Raw genomic sequence first — 18974 nt, 5'->3', positions numbered from 1 at the left:
TTAATCAAATTACTTTTTTTGTGTGTGCTGGTACTGGAACTTGAACTCAGAATCTGGGTGCTGTCTCTTGGCTATTTGGCTCAAGACAGGCACTCTAGTACTTGAGCCACACCTCCACTTTCAGCTACTTAGCGGTTTATTAGGGGAGAGTCTCACAGACTTTCCTGCCTAGGCTGGCTTTGGACTGTGATGATCAGATCTCAGCAAGTGTGAGCCACCAGCTCTCAGCCAAATTACATTTTAAATGCCCATCACATATATTGTGATTATTTGCTTAAAGCAAATAATCCTTTTACACTTAAATTCTTTCCCTAATTTATTCTTTGATTTTGTTTAGTTGTTTAAGTACTAGTATTGGGGCTTGAACTACCACCTGAGCACTGTCCTTTAGCTCAAAGCTAGTATTCTACCACCTGAGCTATGGCTCAATTGCAAGCTTGTGTGTGTGTGTGTGTGTGTGTGTGTGTGTGTGTGTGTGTGTGTGTGTGTGTGTGTGTGTGTATGTGTCTCCAATGGATGATGAGGGTCTTACAGACTTTCCTTCCCAGGTTGTCATTGAACTATGATCCTCAGATCTCAGCCTGCTGAGTAGCCAGGATTACAGGCATGAGCCACCAGCTCCTAGCTGTTCTTCGTATTTGATTCTTCTTATTTTGAGCATTCTGGAAATAGTGCATGCTCATGTTCCTACATCAGGCATCACAGTAATCCTGCCGAGCATAAGCAGTGATGGACAGAGGGAGCTGGGAAGTCTGTGTTTGCCTGGAACTTGGCCAGCTGGCCACTTGGGTTCCTGGAACAAATGACTCCAATCATCTCTGTATAAGAGGTGATTGTCTCTGCGTTGGAGGCCAAATTCATTATGACTCAAAGCTCTGTGGGTCTCCTTAACCTGCTGTCAAACCCAGATGTCTATAAACAGCTTCTTACATCAATGTATCTATGTCACTTCCAGAAATAGAAGTCATAATCTAAAAAGGAAACAAATGACTGGCGAATTGAAATTGTGTGCTAGATACTATAAGGAACCCAAACTTGATTGTGCTCAGTCCTGACCACTGGCTTTTTAGGGGATGGTTGAAACTTACCAAAGGTTTTGGAGTTTTGTATTGGTTCAGTTTCATTTTGTCACAAAGCATTCAAAATGAGAAAACACCAGAATGGTGAGGCTAAGCAATGGGTCAAATAAAATATGCAAGGCAAAGTGTTCTGGGGAGGGAAAGGGAAAGGGAAATGGAAGGAGACAGTGTGTTTAGGGATGGCAGAGACCAGTGGTTTCCCAAATAAGATCTGAACTACAGTGGTGACCCTTCTCAGTTCTGGATTCCCCTTGATGGCAGATTTCTTGCGCTGACGCAGAACTCTGCAATGAAGGAGGAAGCGATGGGGAAGTTTCTCCTCCCAGTTCTTGCTCTTGTGCATCACTTTTGCATTCAAGGTAACACAAAGAATGAGAGAGTCCAAGTGATTACTTTTGCACATCTTCCTTGAACAGGCAGTACGGTGCAAGGAGCATAGCATGATACTGGGGTCAAAGGTCCTAGGTTCAAACCATAGCTGCTCCTAAACTCCACAGTGACTGTCCCCATTTTGTCTCTCCCATTCTTTCTAGCAACGCTGGTTTCCTGTTCTCACTCCAACCAGAGAGCACACGCCAGGGCCTTCGCTATTCCCTCTCACTGGAATGTTCTTCCTTAAGTATTCCAATGGGTCACTCCCTTACTGTGCCTAATATTTTACTTAAATATTTTACTTCAACATTTTACCTAATACTTTACTTCAGTGCAATCCTGTCCAGACAGTGTTTACCCTCTGCTTCCACTACACTCTCGCCCCAGACACCGCTTTATTTTTCTTTATAGTATTGATCACCATCTGGCAAAACGGCATATATGTTACCTATTTACGGTTTGTCTTTCCCCACGGACTGCAAATGCTACAGAGCAGATTCTTTCATCATTGCAGTGCCATGCCTAGCATAGTCTCTAGAAACAAGCGTACTTAGTTACCTATTTTGAATAAAATGAGTGAATGAAATGAATGGATGTTTATGAATGAACAGACAGGGAACCAAAGTTTCTCCTTCAGACCTTGGATCCTCTTCCCTTAGGTCTTGTTCTTAGGTCTGGGCTTCCTTAGACCCAAGGGGATCCTAGAACCTCAGGCAGAGCTGGAACTTGCTGTCATTCCAGTGCTGGGCCTTCTGCAGAGGCGGGGAGAGGTGAGAGCGGTAGGAGGTGGCCTGGCTGTCTCCTGGATAGTAAGAGCGAGGAACAAGAGTCCCTCCCGGTTAGCTAATATCCCATTTGTTCAGAACAGAATGAAGTGTACAGCCAGGAAATGGCCTTGGAAGAGGGGAGCTATGCAGGGGTTTGTCAAAGGCAAAACATAAAGCAAAACTATGTCCAGACTATAGATTTGCCCAAGATAAACGTGTTCCTGGGAAAAAGGCAGAAGGTGGCAGGAGAAGCAAAGGAGCCTAAATAGCCCCAGGCTGGTACAGAAAGAAATGAATGGGCCGGGCACCGGTGGCTCACGCCTGTAATCCTAGCTAGTCAGGAGGCTGAGATCTGAGGATCCGATTCAAAGCCAGCCTAGGCAGCAAAGTCCGTGAGACTCTTATCTCCAATAAACCACTTGAAAACCGGAAGTGGCGCTGTGGCTCAAGCAGTAGAATGCTCGCCTTGAGCTGAAGAGCTGAGGGACAGCACCCAAGCCCAGAGTTCAAGCCCCACAACCAACAAAACAAAACAAAAGAAATGAATGGGAGGCTCCTGGAGATAAGGTGTGGGTCCTCTCCCACACCCACAACAGTTCCTGGAACAGCACAGGTACTCGGTGTGTGGGAAGGTGCATTTCAGGGGCGCACTGCAAAGGTGTGTGTAGGATATGAGGTCCAGCAAAAAAGAGCATGTTGCAAACAAAAGCAGTGGGTCACACCTTAGTCCCATTGAAGACAAGCTAAGGCATCTTGGCAAGAGAACTAATTCTTTCGTGTCTTATTTCTCTTATCTGCAAGATGGGTATAGTGTGACTCAACTTTGTAACTGTACCTTAATTACATACAAGTTAGCCTAACATGACCTTGGCACAGGACAAGCTTCAAGGAGGAGAAAGAAGAGGGAGAAGGGCAGGAGAAGGCTGTGGGGTAGAGGGGAGGCAGGCTGGGTGGACCAAGAATTAGAGGGTTAAAAGGTGATCTGGTACCGGGCACTGGTGGCTCACACCTGTAATCCTAAGCTACTCAGGAGGCTGAGATCTGAGGATTGTGATTCAAAGGCAGCCTGGGCAGAAAAGTTGGTGGGACTCTCATCTCATTATTCAGAAAAGGCCAGAAGTGGCACTGTGGCTCCAGTATCTCTTTCACTTTTGAGCCTTGAACACAAAAAGGCTCAGGGACAGTGCTCATACTGAGTCCAAGCCTCTTCTCCCCACACACAAGCTGTCTAGTGCTGGTGGCTCACACCTATAACCCTAAGCTACTCAGGAGGCCCAGATCTGAGGATCATGGTTCAAGCCAGCCCAGACAGAAAAGTCTGTGAGATTCTAATCCCCAACTAACCACCAAAAAGCTGGAAGTGGAGCTGTGGTTCAAGTGGTAGAGGGCTAGACTGAAGTCAAAAGCTCAGGGATAGCACCCAGGCCCCAAGTACAAGCCCAAGGACTGGCAGAAAAAAAGAAAAGAAAGATAAAAAGATAAAAAAGGAAAAGTAGTCTGAGAGAGAGAGAGGTAAAAGAAGCAAAAATGGGGGGGGTGTCTTTCAAAGAAGTGACGGCTAAAGGACAGTACAGGAGTGGAGGGTGGAAGAGAACTCAGGTGACACAAGTAAAAAGATGGTTGACAGACCCAGCATAGTTGCGGAAACACTGGCTCCCTCGGTGGTAGAAGGAGGCCTAGGGTGGCTGTGTATCCCCTGGGCACCTGTAGCGTGCTGGGCTGGCTCAGGATGATTCAGTCCCCAGGAAGAAGCCAGCAGGAGGCAGCTGTTTGTTGACACAGGATTCTTCAGGCTCACATACCTGCTGGGCAAGAGATGGAAACACAGTCCACGCATCTCATCTTCCAAAGCAGGAAAGAAATGAAACACCAGGAAGTCATTGCAAGGCAGATTTTATGTTAATTTGAAATAAAATGTTTGGTTAACCAACTGCTTTCAGAGAGCCTTCTGGATTTTGTACCATTGGAGAGAGACATTACTTTGGTATACATAATTACCTTAGGTTCTTTCCAACAGTAACATCTGATTCATTTTTTCAATGACTCCATGTGGCGTCAGGTGTTCGGCATGCTGAGTAAAATCTCTCCTACCCTCAAATGAGAACATCAAGCCTCCTCCATCTTCCTCCTGTATTATGGGCTGAGAGAATTGTTGCCTAGAAAATTCCTGCAGCCTGACCCCAACGTACCACTTACAAATCCACAGGAAGCAATGCGATCACTTCTGCTTATTATGTATGTTGCAGCTATTTTTATAATAGAGTGAGGTGCTATTTGCATTTTTAATGCCTATTCTTTCACGTGTGGTAGCTTTTCTGGAGGCCACATGATATGAGAAACCAAGCCAAGCTGAATGCAAACAGATGCATGAATCCAACTGCCTTCTAATAAGCTAGACATTAAGGAGACTTGTGAAAAAGAAAGCACTGATATGCTTCCTTTTTCTTTTACTTGAAGATACTTTTTCTTTAAAATGTGTTTTGTAATTGGGTATTGGTGGCTCATGCCTGTAATTCTAGCTACTCAGGAAGCCAATTCAGGCAGGCAAGTCCATGAGATTCTAATCTCCAATTAACTATCAAAAAAGCCAGAAGTGTAGCTAAGGCTCAAGTGGTAGGATGCCAACCTTGAACAAAAAAGCTAAGGAACAGACAGGGCCCAGGCTCTGAGTTTAAGCCCCAGTCCTGGCATACTCATACACACACACACACACACACACACACACACACACACACACGTTTTGTGTTGCACGTGATAGACCTATTGTCACCTTTTTAGTAATCAAATACTTAACTAGAAATTTAAGCAAGAGCAAGTTCTAATTTTTAATGTATACATCAATAAGTAGAATATACATAATCAGTTTTGGTCATAAGCCCTCAATCATTTTGAATGCAGAGTGACCTTAAGACTAGATTAATGGCCTACTTGCTATTTCTATATGTCTTCCAGACAGGCCTACAGAAGACAGAGGCTTAGAAAATGCCCTAGCCTCTGTTGATAGTGTGTGTGTGTGTGTGTGTGTGTGTGTGTGTGTGTGTGTGTGTGTGTGTGTGTGTGTGTGTGTGTGATGCTCATTTTCTATACTACCCTCATTTTTCTGCTTGACCTCCTAATACTCATTGTGGCAAAGAGAAAGTTTTATTCTTTTGGTTTGTTTTTGTTTTTGTTTTGTATTTTTTGCAAGGCAGTCAATTCATTTCTGCTTGTGATGACATGATTGTAGAGTGAGGAACTCAAAGACTTCATAATACAAAACCCTATTAAGATTGCTGAATCAATCAGTAAGATTACAGGATATAAAACTAACATATAGAAACCTGTAGGATAATTTTTTTCCACACCAAGAATGAAATTGCTCATAAAGGAACAAGAAAACAATTCCATTCACAGTAACTACAAAAGAAACACCTAAGGATAAATTTAATCAGGGAAGTGAATGATTACTATACCTACTTGAGGTAAACATTCATGGAATGACTGAGTTGTGTAAGGAAATAGAGGATGCAATTACAAAACACTAATGGAAATAATTGAAGAGGATATAAAAGTAATGAAAGGTATCCTGTGTTCATTAACAGGAATAATTAATATTGTTAAAATACCCTTGCAGGGATGGGAAACCTTTTCTCCACTAAGGGTCATTTGGATATTTCTTACAGCTTTATAGGTTATACAAAATTATCAGTACAGGTAGATGGGTAACAGGCAATGAGAAACATTGTATGTCTGTCTCAACGTGTACCAAATGACAAAAGCAAAACCCAAACTGCTATAAAAAGACAGTTTTACTATCAGAGGCCCCCAGGTCGCCTGAGCATCAAGCAACCAAAGTTCAAACTTCCAAAAACAAAACACAACAAAAAACACCAGCTCAAAGGGAACATTTTATGTAAGACACAGAAATCGACAAGACTTTTGGCAAGAGGCACACTTCACCTGGCAATGCTGAGAAGTATTTTCTGTGTTACTAGGTCTCTGGGGAAGGGAATCACTTTAGTTCAAGAAGAAACATCTCTGTCTCTGGCGCAGCCCTGGGCGCCCACCCTGGGCCCTGCAGTCTGAGCAGCGCAGTTCCCCGGGAAGGACGAGCGCGGGGCTACTGCACAGCGCCCTCTTCTGGCCACCGCTTGATCCAGCTGGGCCAGGTACCACCAGCATTTGACTGGGAAATCTTCCAGTGCAACCAGGCAGGCTTTTACAGGATGACACGAAGCTGGTTGGCAGCTCCAGTTCCTTCCACATCAGCTTCCTCATCGAGAACTCAGAACACACCCTGGTCATTGGATAAGGAAGCCTGGCCTTACCCACCTGGCATCGGACCCACACGAAGTTAGGTGCTAATCCGGGTCCCTTTGCCATGTTGTTGAGCAAGTTACTTAACTTTTCTAAGCCCCACTCTTCTCTTGCTAGTATTAGCCTTCTAGGCCTTTCAGGAACCTGAAGGGAGACCTTAAGCAACATGTGGCACAGGATGGGTGGGGTTCTGGTCCCCCAACTCAGCTCTGGGCTGTGGGAGGAGCCATCTTACAGCCCAGGGAGTCACTCTCACAGCAGGTGAGCCGAGGTTTGATGAGTCCTCACCCCAACCCCAGCGCCTCCCCCCCACCCCACTCCCAGCCCTGGTCACTTGGGTGACTTTCAGGATCAAGTGGGAGGAAGTTACAGTCTCCTTCCTGAAGGGGCTGACAGTTCACTGAAGTGATTCCCAACCCTTTCAACAACATTTCTTCCCCTTACAAACATTTTAAAAAGTTACTCTTTGGAGAAGTTTTAGGTGTTCCTCCAAAGTCCTGCCCGAGAGAGACACACATTTATCACAACCTGCATTCGCTGATCTCACCATCGTCATCCACTTCGGGCTCACTCAGTAGCATGTAGTTCCTCTGGGTTTGGATACATGTACGTTGACATCAATGCACCATGAGAACCCTTTGGAAATGCTTAACTGGATTTCCCTCCTTGGAAGGCCTGGGCCCACTGGATTGTCCTGATCAAGACTCATGAGATGAAGGATTATGGTAAGGGCTGTGCAGCCTGACGGAATCATTCAGTCTGTGCCTCATCCCAGGGATCTCAAAGGCCAGAAGACTTGCTTTGGGTGACCATTATGATGCCCGCTGCTTCCCATGCATGTGTATTTATAGCAATAGGAAGCAGGATGCTCAGAGGTTTCTCATATAAGGGGCACTGCCATGGGCAAACTAGTGACCTCCAAAGGATATCTCCTAACCACTTATATTGCAGAGAGGGCTTTGCAGATGTGACTAAATTGAGCAATTTGAGGTAAAGATAAGAGGAGATTAGTTGAGGCGGTTAAAGGGTGGTATATAATCACAAGGGTCCTTATGAAAGTCATCTGGGGGGAGATCCTGGAGGCAGAAAAGCACACGTGACAAAAGCAGGGGACATAGAGAGGTTTGAAGATGTCAAACTGCTTGCTGGCCTGGAAGGAGAAAGAGGGAGCCAAGAGGCAAGAACTCAGAAATCCTCAAGAAACTGGAAAGGGCAGGAACTGTCTAATATCTTGATTTTTAGCCCAGTGAGACATGTGTTGGACATCTGACCTTCATCATTAAGAACTACTTATGTTGTTTTTCAGCCACTGGGGTGCTGTCATTTGTTACAGCAGCCACAGGAAACTAATGTATGATCTGGGGTTTGTATTTGCAGGCAGCTGAAATGGGAGAGCCAACCTGGAGGTGGGAAGGCTGAGGTGTGTCAGAGTCATGGGAGCTCTCAGCTTTGTCCCGCAGGTTAGGAAGTGACTCATGGCTGAGATGACCTGTTTGATGAGCTGTGGTGGCAGGAGGGAGGAAGAATAGTATTGGCAACCTTGGGCCATGCAGAGACTCCTGGGTGAACAGTGCTGCAACAAACACTGACAAAGGGGCTGGGAAGGTGGCTCAGTGGTAGAGCGCTTGCCTTGCATGCCTGAGGCCCTGGGTTCGATTCCTCAGCACCACATAAGCAAAAAGAAAAAAGGTGGAAGTGGCGCTGTGGCTCAAGTGAGTGGTAGAGCACTAGCCTTGAGCTGAAGAGCTGAGGGACAGCGCCCAGGTCCAGAGTTCAGGCCCCACGACTGGACCCCCCCAAAACAAACAAACAAACAAAAAAACAAACACTGACAAAGATGTGACAGCAAAGAATAGAGAAGGGACTCAGGAGGACACAGGGCTTTACTGGCCATCATCAAAGGACTGAAATGGAAGCAGAAATAGTAGCGGACATTTACTCAGCAATCACTGCATGGTAGAGCGGTACAAGGCCAGTGTTTTCCTTGTCCTAGGGAAAATTCACAGCCCTAAGCAGCAGACAGATTCCCACCTTCCTGAAGAAGACCTGCAGACTTTCAAAAGCTTATTTTGCCCAGTAGTAAAGTCCAGCAAGTTAATGATTTAAATTTCTTACCCAGATCTGTTTACTCAATGGTTTCTCCTCCTCATCTTACTTGAATCAAACTGTTGTAAAATGAACGTGAGCTTTTTCAAGCATGAGATTTGTGTGTGATTCAGTTCAACCATCCATGCCCGCAGCCCCGTTACTTATTCCTTCCATAAGGCTTTGTGTCTGATTTGTACAATGGAGAAAGTACTAGGGTCTCTTTAGAGGGAGACATTAGAAGTGCAGTTTGGAAGCCTGCATTTGAGTTCTGATTCAGACTCTTATTAGCCATGAGACACCAGGCTGTATATTGAATCCCTCTGTTAAGTTATCTGCACAAGGCAAGGTTTTGTTTTTCTTCTCCCCACTTCCCCTAACCCTCCACCCCTCCCCCATCGGTCATACGGCTTGAACTCTGGGCTTGGGCGCTGTCCCTGTGCTTTTCAGTTCAAGGCAATCGTGCTATCGCTTAAGCCACAGTGCCACTTCTGTTTTTTTTTCTGGTGGTTTATTGGAGATAAGAAGTTCACAGACTTTCCTGCCTGGGCTGACTTTGAACTGTGATCCTCAGATCTCAGCCTCCTGAGTAGCTAGGATTACAGGTGTGAGCCATTGGTGCCCAGCAAGTTTTAATTTTTAATTTTTAATTTTTAAAACATTCTAGCACAGGGCCTCACCTACAGGCAATGTTTAGGGAACAGAATCTACAGTAGGGTTGTGAAAACAGGATGGGGCCTAACACTGGATACAGATGTTCAGTTTCTAATGCTGTGTCTTTGTCTGTAGTGGGTAGGAAGCAGCCAGGGAGAGGCTAGATTGTGGATTCCTGGCCATCCCTGCAGGTGGGTGCTGTAGTGACTGATTACTAGGAAAGGGCTGCAGAGGTCCTGGACTGACCCAAAGAGAATGGAGAAGTTCTGTCCCTGAACAGGCTTTGGCTGAGCTCTGGTGGCATTTGTGAAGCTAGCACCAGGGGGCGCTGTGTGAACATTCTGGCTCGCTTAAGCCAATTTGGGGGCAAAGGCCCAAGACCAACAACTCTACAGATCACAGTCCCTGTCTCTTGCTGGAGTATATTGCAGTCAGACACAGGATTTTCGTGATCATTAATGCTGTTTGCTTCATAACCATGGATATTTTGCATGTCTGCAATCCTCAAAGGGAGCCACCTGTGGCATTGAAATTATTGTTTTCCTTATGTGAGAGATTATCATATTATCCTTATTTGAAGTGATGATTCTCATTCACCAAATTGAATTTAATTAATTTCCATATTTGATAGCTGCTAACTATATCCACTTAGCCAATAGCTAAAACAATCTGTTTCATTCCATTTTGCATTTATTTGCATCCTAAAAGACTATGTTTACTTCTCTACAGTAAAAACTGCTCTTTATGTCAGGCCATATTGAGAAGTTCTCTAGAGGGAAGAGGATCTGCTAGAAAAACACAGCATTTTAGCCCACAGAGGGTGGAAGGGAGGAAGCCATCGATGCAGGAGACACATTTTTCTCTTAGGTTCTAGAAGATGATGTGGGCTGGACACTGAGCAGAAGCAGATGTGAACAGTCTGCTACATGGAACTTCGAAGGTGCTTTTCACTCGGTGATGCTTATGTCTGACTCTTGTATCTGGGGTGTCTGGCAGTGGCTTTTCCATGTTTGTTTTCTAGTTGTCAGAGGCATCTCACAGCTGGAAATGTTTTCCTCAGTGTTGGCCATTTCAGACTTCCTGTTTTGTCACACTTCATACTATAGGGCTCTACCTGGGTGTTTGGAGACCTGGCCCAAAGGGTCATGTTTTAATTTTATATGTCAAGAGGTCAGAAGTACCATCTATTCACAGACTGATACAGGAATAGTGCTAGAAAGTGTTTTTAAGGTAAAGGACTGTGTGCTGGTGGCTTATGTCTATAGTTATTGCTCCTTAGGGGATTAAGATCTGAGTTTGAAATCAGCCCCAGGGTGGGGGTGGGAGAGTCTGTGTGAGACTCTTATCTCCACTTAACTACCAAAAAGCCAAGAGTGGAAGTGCTGGAGGAATATCATGATCAAATTTCAAACTCTACTACAAAGCCATAGTAATCAAAACAGCTTGGTACTGGTTCAAGAACAGACATGAGGACCAAGGGAATAGAACTGAAGACACAGAAATGAACCCACAGACCTATAGCCACCTAATCTTCAATAAGGGAACTAAAAAAATAGAATGGAAGAAAGACAGCCTCTTCAGTAAATGGTGCTGGAAAAATTGGTCAAACACCTGTAGAAAAATAAAGCTAGATCCTTATATATCACCCTGTACCAGAATCAACTCCAAATGGATAAAAGACCTTGAAATAAAAACAGACACCCTGAAAACATTATAGGAAGGAATAGGAGGAACTGTAGGGCTCCTTGGCATAGGCCAAAATTTTCTTAATAAAGACCCAGAAACAACAAATCTAAGAGGACAAATGGGATTGCATGAAATTGCAGAGCTTCTGCATGGCAAAAGACATAGCTAGGAAGAAGATCTTCACTAGCCATACAATGGACAAGGGTCTCATATCTAAAATATACTTGGAACTCAAAAAATTAAATCCCCCCAACAAAAAATCCTCAAAGAAAAAACCATCCAATAAATAAGTGGGGTAAAGACTTAAAGAGAAACTTCTCTGAAGGGGAAATAAAAATGGTCAATAGACACATGAAGAAATGCTCATTTCTCAGCCATAAAAGAAATGCAAATCAAAACAACATTGAGATTCCACTCACCCCTGCTGGAGGGGATGTGGCCAAAAGGGAACCTTACTGCATTGTTGGTGGGAGTGTAAACTTGTTCAACACTTTGGAAAGCAGTATGGAGACTTCACATAGAGCTCCCCTATGGCCCAGCAATCCCACTTTTGGGCATTTACTCAAATGATCACAAACAAGGCTATACTACAGCTACCAGCACAACTATGTTTATCGCAGCCTTAGTCTCCATAGCTAAGATATGGAACCAACCCAGATGCCCCTCAGTAGATGAATGGATCAAGAAAATGTGGTGTGTGTATATGTATGTATGTATGTGTATATATATATATATATATATATATATATATATATATATAATGGAATTCTATGCCTCCATCAGAAAGAATGACATCACGCCATTTGTTAGGAAATGGAAAGACATGGAAAAAATCATCTTAAGTGAAGTAAGCCAGGCCCAAAGAAACATAGATCCCATGGTTTCCCTTATTTGCAATAACCAGTATACGTCTAGGATGATGTTGTCAGATGAGCAGAAAAGGTCAAAAGCTATGAACATATGACCATATAAGATGATGCTAAATGAAATGAACTCCAAATATAGACACAAGAAGTTTTTCTTTGTTGTTGTTATTTTTAATTTACTATGTAAATTTTTTGGTTTCTTTTGAATGTTCTTCCCCCTATGGTATATCCCCTGTTGTCACTGTACTTGATTTTGGTACCCTGCATCTTGTATATACATTTATCTAATGTGGGGAGGGGAAGGGGAATAACAAAATGCTGAAACAAGAACACTCACAAAACACCATGTTGTAAATGAACTTTACAACCTCTGGGGGCGGGGAGAAAGTGGGAGAAGAAAGGGATAGTAAGAGAAAAACAAAGGAAGGGGTAGCAATGTTCAACAAGAAATGTGCTCATTATCTTACTTGTGTAACTGTAATCCCTCTGTATGGCAATTTTACAATAAAATAAAATGTAAAAGAAAAAGGAATAGCGTGAGGAATAAGCCAAATAAAAGTGTACTTGAAAGAAGTAGAAGTTTGCTTTTATAGGTTAACAAGATTTTTTTCTCCAGCAAGGTTGGCTCTTTGGCCTCAAATATATCACCAAGAAGCAGCATCATTTTATTATTGTGCAGAGCAGTTCCTGCAGAGAACAGGGTGACATCTGTGTATTGTGCTGTCAGCCATTTGTTCAGGCTATGGAACACATTGAAAAACACAATGGCAGACATTTATCCAAAGCCCATCTTGGAACCCACAGCAGACAGAGCATACGCCAAGACAACATGCTTCTCATGGGCATAAGCCACACATTTCTATAGGAAGATAAGTTAGATAAGTCAGTTACATCTCATAGTCAAGATTACTTGAAAGTATTTAGAGCTAACAGGGGAAGAAATAGATCCACAGGTGGACATATGAAGCGAGACCCTAGAGAGAGAACCAGTATGAATTTTCACATGGGAGAGTTGAGCGGGAACACCCACATGTATGCTAGTCCTTCTGCTTACACAAGTCTTGAGGAAATCACTGTACAGCAATGACACTTTCCAATTGAGCACTATAAACTTCTTGGCAATCTACTGCTACAGACAAATATCTGAATAAGACATTTGAGAAAAATAAACAGTGATCTGATCATGGTTGGAGACACCATAGTAAGCAGAAAAGAGAACCATTGTTGATCAAAGAAAGCAAAGGCTGAATGGCATTTATTCTGGCTAGGCCTTGCTTTCTTGTACAGTTGTTACTTCACTAATTCTAAAGACAATCCAGTGAGCTAATGATTATGATGATGGCATTTTATAGATGAAGAAGAGAAACACAGAGGGTCTATAGAAATCATCTAATATTGTTCCAATTGGCTAGTGGCAGGATTTGAGTCCATGTTGTAAGAATTGTAACTACCACACTATAAAAAGGAGTTAATAGCTGGGTGCCGGTGACTCACACCTATAATCCTAGCTACTCAGGAGGCTGAGATCTGCGGATCACAGTTCAAAGCCAGCCAGAGCAAGAAAGTCCATGAGACTCTTAAAATCTGGAAATGGCTTGTATGTCCCTCCCCCAAGGTATAACCTCTGTTTTCACGGCATTTAATGTTGGTATAATTTGTGGAGGGGAAGGGAAAAATTGTTTAAATAGGGATACAAGTGGACCCATTGCAACAATGAGATGTACAAGATGTTATGTCGAAAAACAAACTTTACAACTTTAGATGGAGGGGAGAAATGGGAGGGCAGGGATGGTAAGGGGAAACAAAGGAGGAGGCAACAATGCTTGATAAGAAATATACTCCTTGCTCATGTGATTGCAACCCCTCTGTATGGTATTTTCACAATTAAAAAAACTTATTAAAAACGCTGGAAATGGCTCACTGTGGTTCAAGTGGTAGAGTGCTAGCTTTAATCCAAAGAAGCTCAGGGACACAGCTCAGGCCCAGAGTTCAAGCCCTGAAACAGGCAAAGGAAAGAGAGAGAGAGAGAGAGAGACAGAGACAAAGAGACAGACAGAGAGAGACAGAGACAGAGAGAGACAGAGACAGAGAGAGACAGAGACAGAGAGAGACAGAGACAGAGAGAGACAAATAGAGAGAGACAGAGAGACAGAGAAAGAGACACAGAGAGACAGAGAGACACATACACACAGACAGAGGCAGAGACAGAGAGACACAGAAAGAAAAAGAGAGTTAATAAGAGAAAAACAGCCGGGCATCAGTGGCTCATGCCTGTAATCCTAGCTACTCAGAAGGCTGAGATTTGAGGATCGAGGTTCAAAGCCAGCCCTGGAAGGAAAGTCTGTGAGACTCTTACCGCCAATAAACCACCCAGAAAACCGGAAGTGGCGCTGTGGTTCAAGTGGTAAAGCACTAGCCTTGAGCTAAAGAGCTGAGGGACAGCGCTCAGGCCTAGAGTTAAGCCCCACGACTGAAAAAAAAAAAGAGCAAAACAATTGGGGCAAGTCCTCCCATATTCTCTCGTAGTTACACAATCATTTCTCTTGATGTGCACTTGTAAGTTTTGTAGTTAGTAAATTATTACAGTGGGAGACCATTGTGCTAACAGCACAAAGGCTTAAATAAAGGAGAGCATGGGGCTGGGAAGGTGGCTCAGTGGTAGAGTGCTTGCCTTGCATGCATGAGGCCCTGGGTTCGATTCCTCAGCACCACATAAGCAGAAAAAGCCAGAAGTAGCATTGTGGCTCAAGTGGTAGAGCGCTTGCCTTGAGCTGAAGAGCTGAGGGACAGTGCCCAGACCTAGAGTTCAAGCCCAGGACTGGCAAAAAAAAAAAAAAATAAAGGAGAGCAGTGGGTCACTCAGGGAGAATTTCCCTAAGAGAAGAGCAAGGCCTGAGAGGGGAGCTCTCATTATAGGACAAAACAAAATGCTAAATGAAATGGACTAGGCTGGGTTCTGAAAATTCTAGAATGACTGTTTCAACCAGAACCAAAGGGTGAAGTCTGGGATGTGCAATAATAAAAGTTTAAGCATGTCTACAGTCCCAGGGGGAAAGTGGCAGTGTTAGGCTGGTAGTGAGCAGAAGAGATAAAAATGGTCAGTACCAGTCCAATTATGGAGGATGCTTAGTGTAGGCAGCATAGATGCACCGCATGCCTGGATGTTGCCCTCCTTGTGGTTTCTTGGGATAGAGTGAAATGGCTTTGCCTATTAAACACCCAACTAGGAGAGACATGCCTTACGGAGACAGTATCTTGGAGATGTGAGCCAGTAGCACTAGCAGAGTCTCTTCTCTGGTCTGTGCTATAGTGGTGGTTTCCTTCTTGCCATCATTTTGTATAATAGGAAAAGATTCATCCCACCTGATTTGGGCTGAGATTTTACCAGGTTGCAACACATAGCTGGTCCCCTTAGGGGACCAGGACACAGTTATATGTCTGTTTCAGGCCACTAAGAGAAAGAGTTTTTTTTTCCTTGCTTCCTCTGCAAGGGCCTCTCTTCTGCAAAGCAAGGCTCTTTTCAAGATGGCGTAGTAGCCTGCACCCCAATAGGCATAGAAGGAAAAAAGTCAGCACCCAAATAGATAAGCACCTTAGTCCTTTTTTGAAGCTGTTCAGTTAGGAGTGTGTCTCCCTAGAACTCAGGACCTAGGACCTCTGGTCCCTTGTGCAGGCTGCTTACTCTGTCTGAAATGTCCTCTTCAAATTCCCTACTCCTTCAGGCCTGCCTAATTCCCATTCACTCCATAGAAATTGTCTTGGTGGCCTTCTCCAGGAAGTCTACTCTGATTATGCCATTGGTCATTTATAAATATGACCCCCTCAGCACCTGTGCTCACCTCACTATAGCATCTATCAAGCTACATTGCAAACTCTTGTTCTACTGTTTCTTCATGGATTGTAATCTGTGCAGGGAAGGTACTGTGTCTGGATTATGGCTGATAACCAGAATTCAAATGCTCTGTTCTGGGTGCTTGCAGAATGAACACATGCTAGAGCAGTTGTACAGCAGCAAAGAGAACTGTTCAGTAGCAGAGTGATCAAGAACCCAGCTAGCGATGCTGGGCAGAATTCCGGTCCTACCACTTACTAAGAGGTTTTTAACTCCATTGCAAACCTTAATTTTTGTATTTGTAAAATAACCACAATAATGATAACTAATGATTTTTACACGGTCAAAATAAGGATCAAGACATTCTAAGTCCTTCAAATAGAACTTGGCATGTTCTAAAGCCTGGGTAAATATTATCAATACACTCTCACTTCCCCTATGTGAGCCTCATTCTTTCCTTGGCTAGCGTGCATTTCAAAGAGAGAGAATGAGAAAAAAAGAACAATTACTCTGGTTAGAAAAATACCAAAATTCCTATTTGAGGAAAATGAAATGCAACGGTTTTTCAGAGGTAGACTCCAATATGCCAGGGGCATTCGGACAGCCATCTTACAAAGATGAGCAAATCCCACACTGCCATCTGTAGATGACTCACAGCACCAAGGATGCAGTTTTAGTTGTTCTGAAGATCATCACTAGGTGGCAGCCGAGAGGGGCTCCTGAGAGAGTAGAGCAGACTGACCCTTAAGAGAGTAGTCCCAGAGGTCACTTCTGCTAAAATGCCAACATCTGACTCACTCAGCTAGTGCCAGCCCAGAAAACAGGGGTTTATTTGAACAGCCTGTAAAATATAACAATCCCTGGGCCCGGAGTAGTACAATAGGCCTATAAAGCCCCAGAAATAAGAGAATTAGTGTGGCTTGGCAAATGACACAAAGGCTTATTATTAGCCATTTTAGGTATTTGCAATAAATTTGATCCTAAGAAAATTAACTTACATCACAAGAAGCCTCATCTAAACATGCGTATTCCTTGCATAAAAGCCTGCAACAATCCTTATTGGGGTTTCTTCTTTTTTTTTTTTTTTTCCCTCGATGGGTTTCTTAACCACAGTTTGCAGGAGTAAACTCTCTAGAGAAGAATAAAAAGGACATTCAGTTTTTGAAATAATACCAACCACAGAAAGTAAAGCTTGATAGAAACTATCTTGGGGTGATAAAGGATTTGACTGGAAGGGAACGGATTTTCAAACAGGTCTCAGAAATATGGACACAATCATAATGGTAATGATAATTAATATTTATCAAGTGCTGGATGCAGCTAGTTCTAACTACATTCTTTATCTCCATCAGTCCTCATAGGGAGCCCAGGTAGCAGTGATCAATATTCTCCCTGATGTGTGGAAAACAGAGCCTTACAGAGATGAACCTGGTAAAAGTTAATCTTGAATCCTCCAGAGGCCGGATTCAAATCTCAGCAGTCTGACTCCAGAGTTAATAGGGGAAAATCGGAGGTGTTCAGTGGGATTCTAGAAGGTTCTAGAGTATTCTTTTTCATTGCCATCCATCCCTTTTTTCTTGGTGAGCTCAAATAGCTTCAGAGGGGCTGCTTCCTGGGCTGGGCTGTACCATTCCAGAGGCCTGGGTGGTATGGATGGAGAGTGACTGAAGGATAAACTCATGTCTGCCACTACACTCTCCAGGGCTGGGTGCAAATCAAGGCATCCTTTTTTTTTTTTTTTTTTTTTTTCCAGTTGTGGGCTTGAATTCAGGGCCTTGTCACTGTCCTTGAGCTTTTTTTTTTTTTTTTTGCTTAAGGCTAGTGGTCTACTACTTTGAGCCCCAACTCCACTTCTGTCTTTTTGATGGGTTAATTGGAGATTCGAGTCTCACAGACTTCTCTGCCCGGGCTGGCTTTGCACCGCAATCCTCAGATGTTAACCTCCTGAGTAGCTAGGATTACAGGCCTGAGCCACCAGTGCCCGGCAAGGCATCCATTCTTAAAAGTGGAAATCTCCAAATTTAGATATTCTCTAGCTCAAAGAGGTTCAAGACATGAGAGTGAAAATACAGAATCACAGGTCCTGAAAGCTCTGGGAATGTGCCCTCCTCATTTTCTGTTTTTGCCACACTTTTTCACATGCAAGCCTTTATACTTGTCTTAGTGGCCACTGGTCATCATAGCAAATCTGCTCTTCAACTCCGCTCAGATGGGCGGCTGCCACTAGAGAATAGAGTATACTCTCCTAACAGCTAAAGGGCTCCGCAGAAGTCAGCACTAGCACCAAAGCCCTCTCCTACTGTGTTTCAGCCCCAGCATTGGATTATGAGCTCAGTTTTTCCCGCTGGTTCTATTTTGGTTTTGGTGGTATTGGGGCTTGAACTAAAAGCCTCAAGTTTGCTTGGCAGATACTCTACCCCTTGAGCCACATCCCTTTGTCCCTTTAGTGGGTCTTGGGATAGGGTCTGGTGGTTTTGTTTCGCATCAGCCTCAGACCATGAACCTCCTATCTATGTCTCCCACTAGCTGGGATCAGAGGCGTGAAACACTTGCCCAGCTTTGTTTTATTAATATATTTTTTATTGTAAAGATATGTACAGAGGGGTTACAGTTACATAGTAAGGTAATAAATACATTTCCTATCCAGCATTGTTAACTCCTCCTTCGTCTTTCCCCTACTATCCCTTCCCTCCCCAACTCCCTAACTCCTCCCTCCTCCCAGCCCCCGAAGTTGTAAAGTTCATTTTCAACATAGTGTCTTGTATGTTTCAATGTTACAATGGTCATCTCATATCCTTATTTCAGCATTTTGTTATTTCCCTTCCCCTCCCCAAATTAGAAAAATGTATATACAAGATGCAGGGCACCGGAATCAAATACAGTGAAAGCCGGGGTTATACAGTGGGGGTAGACCATAAAAAAGAAACAAAAAAAATCACATAGTACATTAGAGGTATGTTAAAAACAACACCAAAAATGATAAGATAGCTCAGTGGTAGAGTGCTTACCTTGCATGCATGAGGCCCTGGGTTTGATTCCTCAGCACCACATAAGCAGAAAAAGCTGGAAGTGGCACTGTGGCTCAAGTGGTAGAGTGCTAGCCTTGAGCTGAAGAGCTGAGGGACAGTGCCCAGGCCCAGAGTTCAGGCCCCATGACTGACCAAAAAAAAAAAAAAAAAAAGAAAAAGAAAGAAAGAAAGAACCTCTTGTGTCCCTATCTTGGGGTAAATTTCGCTTTGCATCATCTCATCCATATGAGATGATGGGCCTGGCTTACTTCACTTTAATATATTTTTTTCAACTCTTTTCATTTCCTAACAAATGGGGCAATGTCATT

The sequence above is a fragment of the Dipodomys merriami genome, unplaced genomic scaffold (genome assembly GCF_024711535.1).
Source record: "Dipodomys merriami isolate MVZ:Mamm:240054 unplaced genomic scaffold, mDipMer1.0.p SCAF_6, whole genome shotgun sequence".
NCBI classification, from domain to species: Eukaryota; Metazoa; Chordata; class Mammalia; order Rodentia; family Heteromyidae; genus Dipodomys; species Dipodomys merriami.
The sequence above is the reverse complement of the archived record's forward strand: the minus strand, read 5'-3'. Positions refer to the sequence as shown.